Genomic DNA, 13,869 nt, shown 5'->3' with positions numbered 1-13,869 from the left:
TGGGTGTTGTGGAGATGCCTTGGCGACGCACCTGGAGCCGATGTATTTGATTAGTGGCTCGTAGGGATGAGGTAGGAGCTGATGTGGAAGACACAAATGAGGAAGGAAACTTCTAAGTGAACATGAGAGAGTTTGAGGGGGGCCTGGTGAGGTCTGACAAACAGGGGATGACGAGAAGGATTATAGACCGATGAAGTCGGTGCAAATTCTGAACACCTCAAAAGCTGAAAAAGCGTTGAATGGAATGAGCATTGGTGATGAAATTGCAGATAGACGTAACATCCAGAGAGGGAAATGGAAGCCAAATGTGACTGGATGTGCCCTAAAGCAATTCCAGCCAGTTAAGTAGGCTGAGAGAGTGCTGGGAAAGACTGTTGATGATGGCGTCTTGTGAGGCTTAAGAGGTTTCTCAGCTGGGGCCTGTTGCACGAAAGTAGAATAAAGATATCCAGGATAAGTGATAAAGCGCAGCTTGACTTAGTGTGACCTGCTCATCGCGGCTTAATCGGTTGCACGTTTGCCGAGCCAGGATAAACAGGTGGAGCTATGTCAAGCCAGGTGTAGATAGCTAGGATAAGTGCACGTTCACGTCTTTCTCAAATAGACCACGTTATCGATCACAGATTTACTGATGCAGAGATGAGAAGACGCATGCGCCAAATTCTTCACCCAATGAGCAGCATCTTCCAATGGAAAATAACGAGGAGGGGAAGAATATGTAAAAAGGGAAATACGGCTCTTATCAAACGGAGAGAAAAAGCCAGACATAGCGGACCCGACTGATGTGTGGGGGTTAAAAATATCTACTTTGCCTCAAAAGTGAGCAGAGGGAACTAATGTTCCTCGGGAAATGGACCTACGGACTTTAGGTTAATTTCAAACCCTATTCACAACGTGAGAAACATGTTTTACAACCATGCACAAATCTTATGCTAAGCTATATCTAATTCTTTGCACAATTAATGTTCATACAGAACAATCGAAAGGGACCACAAACTAAAAAAAGTAAATGACTTCAATACATGCTGTGAACATATATGTAAAACAATATCAGTTTTTTATTCTTCTGACAAGTGACCGCACCAAAATAAAAAGATTAAGAAGCATTGTGGTGTTCCCAGTGAGATGAATGTAAACTACACTACATACGTACTGTATATGACACGTTATTAGTCCGGTGATGTGAGACTAATTGAGAAGGTTATGAAACCAATGTAAGCTATAACAAAAAACAATAGGCCCACTTATTAAGGAGTAACACAAACTACCCTTCATTAGAGAAGGACAAGCAACAAGAAAATGAAATCATGAATGTATTGGTCTCTGACTAGTCTGCCATTAATATCATCTGAGAATATCACTACATTAATATCATCACACTTAATCTCCGGAGCGTCCTGTAGAAACCTGAAGCTGAGACCACGGACGCTGCGCTGCTCATCTCTACTTTTACAGAGAGAGTGGACACTGACGCGACTCGCAAGTCTGCTGGCAGGCAGCAGCCACCGGGCAGCACGCACCGGGCAGCAGCCACCGGGCAGCGGCGGCCACCGGCCACCGGGCAGCGGCCGCACGCCAGGCAGCCTCGACATAGTACCGTCCCACCGGGAAAAGTCCCACTCCGCATCTGGGTGCCAGTGCAACCATTTCTAACATCTAAACAACTGTAGTAGGGTTTAAATCAAACTCGCGAAAACAAAAGTGACAAGTAGGCTAATGCATGTTAATAAAAATAAAGCAGAACACATGCAGAAGACAACGCAATAACTGTTAAACACGTTTATTTCGGATCAGACGGCAGCTGATTTGACACATGAGACTCCAGGATTAATCTTAGCCTGGCTGTTAGCCTGCTCTGGACCAGGCTAGCCGCAAAGAATAAATCTCCATGGTTACTTGGCTGGGCTTAATTCAATCTGGTTTCGTGCAACCGAGTCCAAGCTAAATTCATCCAGGATAACTTGAATATCCCGGCTTAATCCCTTATCCTTGTTTCGTGCAACAGGCCCCCGGTCTGTTAGTTGAACATTGTGGCTGAAAACGGTGACACTGGTGGGGGGTAAATGTCCGATTCTGGAGTGTCTGAATTTCTTTATTTAAGATGTCTACTATTGCTTTGTTGTCAAAGTAAATGAGTATGGACTTGTGACCATTCGTTCCCCCAAAGCATGGCAGCGACGACAATGAGGTATAGGTCATGGAATGTCGACAAAGGAGACCCAGACTCTGTGCCCAATCACAGAATTCCGAGTGCTGAGCGAAAGCGAATCATCACCCCCGTAGCAACCGCCAAACCCACAGAGGGAGCTGCGTCGTGTAAAGCTGAATGACAAAGTCCATGTAGAAAAAGGGAAATGCTGTTCTGAGAAGACAGGAAATGCTTCCACAAGTGCATTTGAAAGCCCCGTACAAGACTGTGGAAATCATTAATAATAGCACGTGGCCCTAAGTGAGGAAGGATGGGTGACACAACAACCGTCAAGGAGGTGGAGCATACAAGGAAGTCCGGGATTATATTATTCTGGCTGATTAGACTCGCTCAGGTTGAAGGTGGGCCAGAGTTTTAATGGGAATTTATTAGTTGTCAATGAGAATGCCTTATAGGTGCCACAGAGCTAACCGGTGGCTCAGGAAGATGTAAATCAAACAGTCAATACCAGGGGTTTCCAACCTTTCTTCATCTGAGGGCTACTTTAAAAAAAACTAATGTGGCCAAGAGCTATTTACATCACATCGCTTACATTTGTTTACATAAGCATACACACATAAGCTGAATGAAGCAGCTGCTTGTACATGTATGAAACTGCAATACCCAAAGCTTATGAATTCTTCAATTCACGTTGAGGTTCACTTCTTTTAGACCACACAGTTAGCTACCTCACTTTAAATATCATGGTAATTTTGTGTCTCATTTTTTCAACCTATTGGTGAACTGCTGGAAACCTGCTCGCAAGCTATTTGTTGGAGACCCCTGGTCTGTACACTCCCAAACAGCCCCGGGAAGAGGTCTTAACTGAATACACATGTGTTGGTGTTCAGAGCCTTTAATGTTGGGCAGAAAACAAAGGAAAATACAGACTCTTCCAGAGGAAGGCAGCTACTTTGGTAGACTTAATTTTCAAATGTCAGTGAAATATCACAAAAGTATACACACTCTTTCATATTGTATAGCAGAGCTGAGTGGCTTGACCATCAATTTCTTTGTGTGGCATCATTTAAATTCAGTCAATCACTTGTCAGCTTTGTAGATTTGTTGTATTTCAACAAGAATTTATTGACCCAAGTATGAAGAATTTAATAAGACGTGTTCTTATTTAACGTATTCAACAAGAAACAAAACAAAGCTAGCTCAGGATTTTCTATGAATCTATTTATATTTACTACTGCATGATATGACCATTTGGAGCTGTTTCCTATAAAAAAAAGTAATATTTAGTTTTGTCCTTTCCTCTGCTAATGGTTTTCATTTCAGTGAAAAAATGTTGCAGTATGTTATGTTTTCCATTGAAATAAATTATGTACTCATTCTGACCATGTCTAAACTGGGTTAGCTGGAGTGGGAAAAGTAAATTTCATTGCTCAAGGTTGTCTTGAATTTTTTTATGAGGTCCTCTCAACCCTAGTGAGTGCACTCTGAAATGAGTGTGGTCGGACTCGTGGAAGGCTGGCAACCAGTGTGCCAGTGCCTTGTGAGAGCAGACGGACCACAGTGCCGCAGTAACCCATCAGACCAAATGTAACTCATGACTTCTACCTTTTAACTTGTGGCATATGGTTCAAAGTCTGAACTATTAAAAGTTTGGCAGGCAACACAAAGATTCAACAACAGTGTCAGACGCAGGAAGTTTAACATTTGTTCTCTAAGATGGAACTTTCATAAAAGGCTGGATCTGAGTAGTTTACACGTCAGACCATATGGACACTACTCAAAGCAGAAGGTTTGCTTCTGATTATTCTTTTTTATTTTTTTATCTTCTAAAAGGAATAGTTTGACATTTGGAAATAAACCAGCAAAAAAACTGGAGCAGGTAGACCCAAACGCAGGACACTGTGGGCAAAAGGAACTTGGAACAACAGGAATAATACATTTTTTTCAAGGTTCATACAAGCAAGGAAACTGATCCTAACAGAACACAACCAAGGATTTCAACAACCTGATCTGAAAACCAAGGCTGTGGCCAAATAGTCCTTTTTGCTTAGGAAGGTTCCGCTGAGTGAAATGCCCCATAAGTATTTAAAGAGCTATTTTGCTGATTTAAATCCAGGTCTCATGGCAGTGTGTGCAGATGAACGGTTTGTGGCTTCCTTCCGTGGCCACACACATGAAGCTCCCAGCTGAGCAGATCAGCAGAGGATCAAAGTTTAGTGCACTGGTGCCACAGAGAGAAGCAAAACACCATTAATTTAAACAATAGTCTTGCATTGGCAGAGATAGTCTAGCTATCTGTCTGGAAATACCCTGCAGAGATCTGAGGTTCAGTTAACCATAGTCCTCATAAATCGGCAAAGAGTTTAAAATGCCAACGCAAAGAACAACAGCTGAAGGTAACGATAACGGGCGAAAAGAGCGTGATCGGGCAGAATTTTTGGCAGTACTGGAGTGATCCTGGAAGTGGAACGTCGTGAATATAGAAAATCTAAACAAAGAGGACACAGAGCTGGTTCTAAATCGGCAAAGTAGCCCTTCAAGTGGCAGCCATAATAACAGCTGGTCGAATTCTATAAATGATAAGGAAAGGTGCTTCAGTGCTTCCTTTATTATTTCCTTTAGCATAGGATACACTGGACCAACCTTAACAAAAGGACAGAAGATAATTCCATCCCACAATTCCTTGCATCAGCCTTATTAAAGCGACACACCATTCGGACAATATTTAGGTGCGGGTCTCTATATTGGAACAAATAATTCATTCACATGGGTGGCGGGCGGATGATTTAAGCATTCAAGCAGATTCGAATAGCGTCAGAGCTGATCTATAGGTTTTAAACATGTTGAATTTAAACTTTTATCTGGCTTAAAATGTCTGTCCCCTTTCCACTTTCCCTCCACCAGACCCTGTAGGCTACATCGCTTCTGTATTGTGGTGATGTGAGTTTATTCTTTAACATTTTATCTAAGTAATTCGAGAGGTTCCTTTCAGTAATTGTAAATATTTCAATGCAGGTGGTAATGTCACTGCAGCAAATATTGTGGGACTTTTAAGCAGCAAAACTAAAAACTGCAGTTAAATTTGACAGCGGAAACAGAACTTTGAGCTTTTAAAAATGATCAATGAAGTTACGCTGCTGATTGTTACTGTGCACAGTGGTTGTTTACATTTTAGAGAAGGTTAATATTTTTCTCACTAATTACTTATTTCACCCACCTGCAACCATCTAACCGATAAAACTGCAATCCGTGCATCACTGCATCACTACTGTGTTCAAGAGGTTTATAGGCCTAACACGTTATACTTATCTTACATACATTTCTTATAATACAATCCATAAATGGGATTTATGTGGACAAATGAGTGGATAAGAGGCGAGCTTGAGCAACTAATAATACTAAACTATATTCATAAAACCTTTCATGCAAGAAATATATCTTTCCCTGCCCTCATGATGTTTTCTTTTAAAAGTGGTTAGGGAAAGATATAGGCGTAAAATCTTTTCGACCACATTCAAACTAATCTGACGATGAGATGAAGCCCAGGTGAGGAACGTCAAGGAAAAGCTCTGGCAACCGGGAAGGACTAACGAGGCTGATTTGGAGCAGGTGTGTGAGGTGCAGCACATTAACGCAGGAGGAAAGACAGCAAACTGAAACCCAAAACCCAGAACTCAGTCCAGTCTCCACAAAGAGGGCACATGGACACACTCATTCACTTTCTTAGATGAAAAGACTGAAACCACTTTCACGTAAATATGAATCTAAACGCCATTGGAGCTGGTTAGCTGGTTTTCTGCTAGATTTGGCAACTTCTAAGACTCTTTCATTTTTAAAGATTTTTTTTTCTAAAAATACTTTTTGGGAAGAAATTAACTGCTTTTCCTTGAAAAGAGTTGCCAATATTTCATGTGACGTTGGTTCTCTGGACTGGCAAACCCTAACCCTCACTGAGCAAAGGAGGACTGTGAGGTTTTTTTAATCAAAATGACTTTAACCCAGCGTCACCCTATTTATGATACTTCAGTTCCATTGTCTTTACAACAGCCTACATAAAATAAATGAAATTAGAGGTAGATTAAGATGCGTACTGGTATTGATGATATGAAAGCTGAAGTGTGATTCAAGCTTCTGCATTAATTCTAGGGTGTGGCTATAAACGTACCATGGAGATATGGACCCTATGCCGTAACCTGAAGTGCACCTGTTGAAATATTTAACTACACTTCGCAGCAAAGCACGTCACCTGGCTATGGAAAACCCTGATTCATTTCCTGGTTCTCCTTCTCCAAAAACAACAAGAAATCAAGGAGAGGGTTAACTTTTCCTGCTACAGATTTCCCACTATGGTCAGAAAGCACAGGGGACACTTTGTTTCACACACTCCCCACGCACACACATGTCAGCCCTGCTATTCTCCTAAATAGATTGACGCACACAAATAATTAAGTTTTGATGTGACAGATATGCAAATTAGTGTATGGTGTAATTTAGTAAACTTTTTGATCCGGCCTTAGCTACTTTCCATTTAAAGTTGTTGGCAACACTTAGCTAACTTGGGGGAATCCGAAGGTAATAATTCTGTCTACCACCACCTCTAAAGCTCACTAAATAACACTTTTGTCTTTGTATAAAACATACATTGTTGTCAGCCTGGCTAGCTGTTTTCTCTCTTTTCAGTTTTCATGCTAAGCTAAGCTGACTGACTCCTGGGCCTAATCTTTCTAATCTTTCTGCTCAGATCACGTCAACAAACAACCCATCCTCAGCTTCATATTGAATGCATTGAATGTACAACTATGAAAGAGGGGTCAACCTTGTCATCCAACTCTCAGCATGAAACTGAATATGCATATTCCCCAGTAATGTTTATAAATGTATTAAAAATTAAAATTATGACATCAGAGGCCAAATCCGTTTTTACAATTATTATTAATTTCAAGCAAGTTGTTCATGACATATATCCTGTGCAGATCAAGTTTGGCTCTACCCAACTGATCTGCTAAAATTGAGGATTAATTAACTAATACTCATTTACTTAGTCCTGCTTTCAGTCTTCTTTCCCCTTTATATTCTATAGACGAGGAAACACAGCCGTGCAGAGCTCTGGCAGACATAAAGGCTCTCCAGAGTGCAATGTAATAGTTGTACCTGCTACCTTCATCAAGGGAGATGTTACATAGTCTCTCTAACTGAACAACTTTAATTAATGCAGTGGGAACTTTTGGGGATGGAGAAGATTTTTAAATGCTTAATAATTCAAAGAGTACATGCTGTAACATGTTCTGGTTTAGTTCAAATAGTCTTCCTGTCCTTGGATTTAATATTCGCTCAGATATCACCCAGGCTGTAGAGGAGGATTTTTTTTTTTTTTTACCTCAGCTGTGTGCACAGTTTGACCAATGTGCTTTTGTTGTTGTGTCAGTCATGGTCAATCCCCCCTTCTCTCTCAGGTACTATGTGGACTAGAAGAAATGTGTACCGTAATGAGATCATTATCCTCTGTTATTCAGTCTGAGTTGCTCTCTGGTTCTCTGCCAAGATAAATTAGAAGAGAAAAGGGCTGGCGAATATCTTGCACATTTAATCTAATTGGTGTCACTTTTCTCCCTCCATTATGGTACTTTAATAGCCCTATCTGTCTCCATGTGGTTTCGGTGTGTTTAGGGTCAGTGGTCAGGGCCTAATCTTTCTGCTCAGATCACGTTAACAAACCGCACATCCTCAACACGGACATAAACAAAAGCTATTACAAACAACAAGGGCAACAACAATATTGTATCACTTCAATTTGCATCATTAAAAAGTAACAGTCAGCCTCTTATCTATGACTACTTTTAAGTTTTCATACAAGCTCGGAACAGATGGGTCTTTCTTTTAATGCTGATGAGGAACACTTGACATTCTCACAGTCATATTTGAGAGGGAACTCTAGGAGATCTGAATGGTCGAGGGGAGCCCTTTGAACATTTCAGTGCAGCTTTGCCACTAAAACGAAGCTGGGCTGTCTGACACTAGTCTGTAATTTTCTTAAGAGTTTATTAGTGCTTCCCCACCAGCAAAAGAAGAACTTACCATTAGTTCTCCTGCAATCGTTGGTGAGGAAGGCGTACAGGCCCCAGGCAGTGTTTGGATTGGGGCTGCATCAGTGCTCCATTGCTCTGAAATCTATTACGCACTCTAATCCATCCAACCTGCTCCCCCAACACGTCTATGAGTCATGAGTAGACTGGGCGTCCATCCCAAGCCAGCATTCAGACACGACTCTCTCCTACTCCCTCTCTCCCTCTCTTTCTAGATGGAGGATTTCCCCCAAGTGCCTATTCTCTGTGTCAGTTCAACATGTAATACAGGATCATCAATCAGCTGTGAGACGGCCAGGAGGCTTCACTGTAAAAGGATTTAAATACTCCGAGGTGCCAAAGGAAGTGTCCCTGTAGTCTTGGTAGGAAGAGGCACACAGTATGGATTGGCTGAGAAGTAAAGGCGGAAAGGAGATTTGCAGTGATGTCACACAGGAAGTCTTCTGTGAGTCATGTTCACCAACATTGTCAAAGCTCATCATGAGCAGTTCCAAGTAAGGAAGAGATGCCGCTTTAATTTTCTTTTGTAAATCATTGGGAGGAGGAAAAGAAATATCAGTGTACTCCAATTGAATAAACAAAGGCACAGATATACATATTTAATAGCATGCATAATTGATCGTTTTCGCTCGCAGGGAGTCCTTTGCAGTATACGCTGAGTACTGAAGACATAAAAATAAAACATGAAGTGTGAAAGTCATTAAAACAGTTTTGCAGAAGTGGTGGTACTGACTCTCACTTGAGTTGCATTCACTCCCAGCTCCCTCCAGTGTTGGCACAGGTGCCAGTGGCTAATTGGTCAGTGATTAATCACATCCACTGTGAACTGCATGACCAATTAGGGAAGCCAGGGCCACTCTGCTCTGTAAGTGGGAGTGCGGTTCACCTCCCGGGTCCATCAAGAAATGTCTCAGACCACAGAGAAACTTCAGGTGGAGTTATGTCAGACTGTGGCTCGTTCTGTTGTAGAAAATACAGTGCTTGTGGTCCGACAAGTTGCAGAAATAGAGTAGACTAGCTTTCTCAGATGGAACATCATATCATACTCTGAGGATTTTAAACAATGTAAAGCTTTTACTTTGGTTAAACATAAAATGTTCACACAAAGGCATACCAATGGACAGCCATTTTTAATTAGGGCCGAAACACTTGCCAAGGAACTGGATATGAATATTAAACAATATTTCCTAAAGGTCATTAAAACTTTATGTGGGTATATCACAACTTGGATCTTATTTTGTTGTTTTGGCCATCAATCCAAAAATAATAACACTTTACACACCAAGCTAATGACGTGTGGGAATGTGTCAATGTTGCTAAAAAGATGTCAGACAGAAAAAGAAAAACACAAGATTGTAAAAAAAAAAAAATGATAAAAAGTCAGCTAAACTTATTTGGGGGAGAATGCAAAGAACATATATCCATTCTTTCATTCATCAGAAATTAGTATAATTATATAAACTAACTACAGAGATGGACTGGATGAGGAGAATGTGTGTGTTTTGCTTAATTTTTCCACTATCCCAGTATTAGATTGGGTGCTAGGCGGCTGTAGATTGAGCGGTTGTGGTGTCGCTGCCTCTGCGGCCAGTTAAAGCAAGGTGGAGGTGATTCATCAAGGGCTCTGTGGGGCCATCTGTGGAACAGACTGACAAATGTCTCCCTCTTTTGTCATAAGGACAAACGTCTCACAAAGCTGGCGATTAATGCCCGTTTTACAACACATTTATTTGTCACCAAGGTATTTATCCCTGCAGTGTCTTGCACTGTATTACCATGGCTGACAAGACCAGGAGCCAATTCCGAGCCGTCCTCCAAGGAGGGCAGTCCATGAGGGACTGTCCTGGACAGAATTTTGATGCTGCTGCCTCCGCTCCCCCCTCCTGTGTCTGGCGTGGGAGGGGGAAACATTAGAGATGAAGATGAAAATGCTGCCCAAAGACTTCATTCACATTCATGCATTCAACAAAAGCAGGGAAGGGGAGGGGAGGAAGCAGGAGAAGGAGGAAAGAGAAAAAGGTGGAGAGGGTGCAACATGTTTAAAGATTCATTCTCTAACTTGATCATGTGCGGTGAAATCAGAGTGTAGAACAAAGCGTTGATGGTGCCCTTGTCCTGACAAAGGAGTGGGGGGGGGGGGCTCTGTGTCAGTGATGAAATCCTTCTTGTTTGCCCTGCTTTATGAACAGGCTGTGGTTGTGATACGCCGCTGTAGGAGCACACACCCATGTGGATCTGATTGCTTCATTGTCAATCTATCCATCTCATCGCAACTGTGGTGATTGCTCCAAATACCATTTGGTAAATATGACGGAGGTGCCATTAGACAAGGTCAGGGCCACTAAGCTTGTTATCTCATCACATAGGTGTAGTGTTTTCAGTGTGGAGAGTCCCTGGCCCCTTCACCTGCCAAAGGAACGATAACAATTTATTTTCAAGAGGGCCCCGCTTCTGAGGAGATGTATGTATCGTAATCGTCACCTCCTCGAAAAGAGAAAATTACACATAAAACATTGTGTATTCTACCACTAGTCCCTTATTTAGCTGCCGTTTACTCTTCATATTTTTTTGTTAGACTGCAAATACTTTGCCTCTGTAAATGTCACCCTGGCAATTTTGATATCATTACCGTTTTGCCTCCATCTGCAAAACAGACCATCCTGCTGTTTCTGTTTTGTGTGAGAGGCAGAAAAAAGACGTGCACAAAAAAACAGGTGCGTGCGTGCGTGCGTGCGTGTGTACATGAGTGCGTGCGTGCGTGCATGCATGCGTGCGACAGTGCAAAGGATAGAAAGTAACTGAATCTCACACTCAAAAGGACATCAAGCCTTCCTCACTTTTCACTCTCTTTCCTTGTGTGACACACACAAAGACAGATGAGGGTGAAAGTGAAGTTAAAGCTGGAACTCCAAAGAACTTGCCCTCTGGAGATGAATTTGCACACACCAATACAGAGTCACTTGTTGGTAATGAGGGAGTCAAATCAGAATCAATTATGAATGTTCCATCAGGAGGCTTGGGGGCCATATCAAGGGAGCCAGGTATTAGACAGTAATGAGAAATGGAACACAGAGAAGTATGGCCCTGCAGGCTCTGAAATCTCCCAGCAGCATGTGATTCAGTGGTTTAAATACATTTGCATTCATTCAATTCGCAAGGAGTCCATATTTTATTGAAGTGAAATGGCTTCCTTCATGTGCCTCTAACAATCATGCGGGTAGACAAAGCCTTTGATTCTTGGTTAGATGAAAAACGCCTCTTTTATGACCGATATGGACTGACACAATTGTATCAAAAGTCTGGTTTGTGTGAATATGTGTGCGCGTGCGTTCGTGCGTCCGTGCGAAAAATGAATAAAGAGATAAAAAAGGGTGAGTGAGTTAGTTCAGGCTTTACTGGTCCCAGCCAGTCAACTTTTTCTCCGCTAGCCAGAGCCTTGTTTGCTCCAGCCTGATGATTGATTCTTGTTTGGGGCCATGCCTATGGGCTTTATTAAATTAAAATGTAAACTCACTCCTATAACAAATTGCAGGGAAAATGCCAGTAGCCAGCTCCCCCTTAGGGGTGGACCTGGATTACTCTGACAAGTTAAGAACCCAATGAGCTTTCCAGAGCTCTCCTCACCTGCTCACACAGCTTGGATATATTTCTTGGAATAACAGAGAAATTCTTTTTGTCTGTCCTCATAATGCATTATACTGTGTAATGGATCATTCCATTACATCCAAATTAAAAACCAAAAGGGAAATCATAACCATGCTCCATGGCTCTTAGAGAGAGAGCACAGCCACAGACCTCGGCCAATGCATGCCCTATCTCACAATGTAGATGCAGTATGAATTCAGGAACTCATTTTTACAGTTATTCTGACACCACGTGAATAACACAACAAATCCTCCATCTTGCAATATTAACGAAAAGGAGAAAAAAATTGTGTATTCGCCCTTGAATCATAATCCTGCTGACAGACACAAACAAAACAGACAGCAATAAATGAAAACTTTGCCTACTTCTTGGCGGTGGTAACATTGGTTTGAATTTGATTGGTCGTCAAGCCTTGCAAGAGGGTGTTGCATTGGGTTATGGCGAATGTTGCCAAGTTCTGCAGTCTGGTCCAACAACACTGCTTGTTTTTGTTTTGAGTGCACAGATAGTCTAGTTAGCTGTCTGGATTTCAATTCAAAGAAATTCCAATACAAAGAAAGCGGAAGGTAATGGACACCAAGCCGAAAAGTATGAATTACGGCAAATTTTCAGTGGCAACAGAACAATCCTGGAAGTGGAACGTCGTGGATATAGACTACTCTGGCAAAAACACAGTGGATTCATTTAAATGAATGAGGGGGCTGTATTTATTTATGTAGTTATGCCTAAATAAAGAATAGTTCATTTACTTCCTTATACGGCCAACTAATGTTCACTTTCTTACTGAGAAGCAGATGAAAAGATTGATACCAATTTCATATCTGTGCATTCAACATGAAGCTACAGAACAACCAGAAGACATTAGCTTAGCATAGCAAGCAGACTGGAAACAGTGGGAAACAGCTAGCCAGACTCAGTCCTAAACTAAGAGTCCTTTTAACAAAAAAATGAAAATATATTATAAGATACCTTTTATTTCCTTAACGTGATCTAATGTGACATTGATTTATACTACTGATAAATAATCCAGTCCAGTTACATTTGTTAGTGTACACTCAGTTGCACATGCAAATGCAAACGCATACACGTACACACACACACACACACACACACACACACACACACACACACACACACACACACACACACAGGGGCTGTCACCATCCCTCACTGAGCATAGCAGGGTTCTGAAAGGGCAACTTGGCTGGCCATCTGGCCTGCATATCAGCAGAGGTTATTGTGTCGACATCATCATTACTGAACACATTGCTGTTTAGCAAAGGTTATCGAGAATCTGCACAATTATCTGTTGCAACACATGTAAAAAAAAACAAAACAAGGCGATGCAATGGAGACATTACTGTGGGAAAGCATCCAGTTGAAATGTGAATATTTTGGTAATATAAAGCAGCAAGTGGTTTATTAATACAAACATTCTGTTTCATATTCCACAATGATTTTGAATCCACCTTTTAATTAATTTATATTTGATTTCAGCTTTTAACAAATACATTAGACTTTGTTGCACATTATTTATTCCTAAATCCTTAATATTCTTTAAATTCACTGAAATAAGAAACAACATTCAAATTAGCTTAGATTTTACCATTTCCAAAAGGGAACTCTAAATTAACATTTTATCCTGCCAACTATGTTTGTATCATCACACCAAATTGAATTCAAAATTATTTTATTCTTGATGTCCAGATTTCCAGTTTATAATTTCTAATGTGGACACTCAGACACACTCTGATTAGTAAATGGGCTGTGTTGAGATGCATGATTAATGATAATTAACGGAAGAAGCTAGATAGACTACTTGCTGAGGGGGAAAACCCTTTTTAACACCAATCTAATTCCATTTCTCCAACAGGAGCATTGAATAATTGTTTAGTTGCCGCTCTCATTTTAAAAACTGTCAAAGCAACCGCACACATGTTTGAGCTAATCACAACATTCACATGATGAGTAAAGATGTTGCTGAAGCTGTTA

This window comes from Etheostoma spectabile, chromosome 22, assembly GCF_008692095.1.
Source record: "Etheostoma spectabile isolate EspeVRDwgs_2016 chromosome 22, UIUC_Espe_1.0, whole genome shotgun sequence".
In the NCBI taxonomy this organism is placed as follows: domain Eukaryota; kingdom Metazoa; phylum Chordata; class Actinopteri; order Perciformes; family Percidae; genus Etheostoma; species Etheostoma spectabile.
This window is presented reverse-complemented; position numbering follows the sequence as displayed.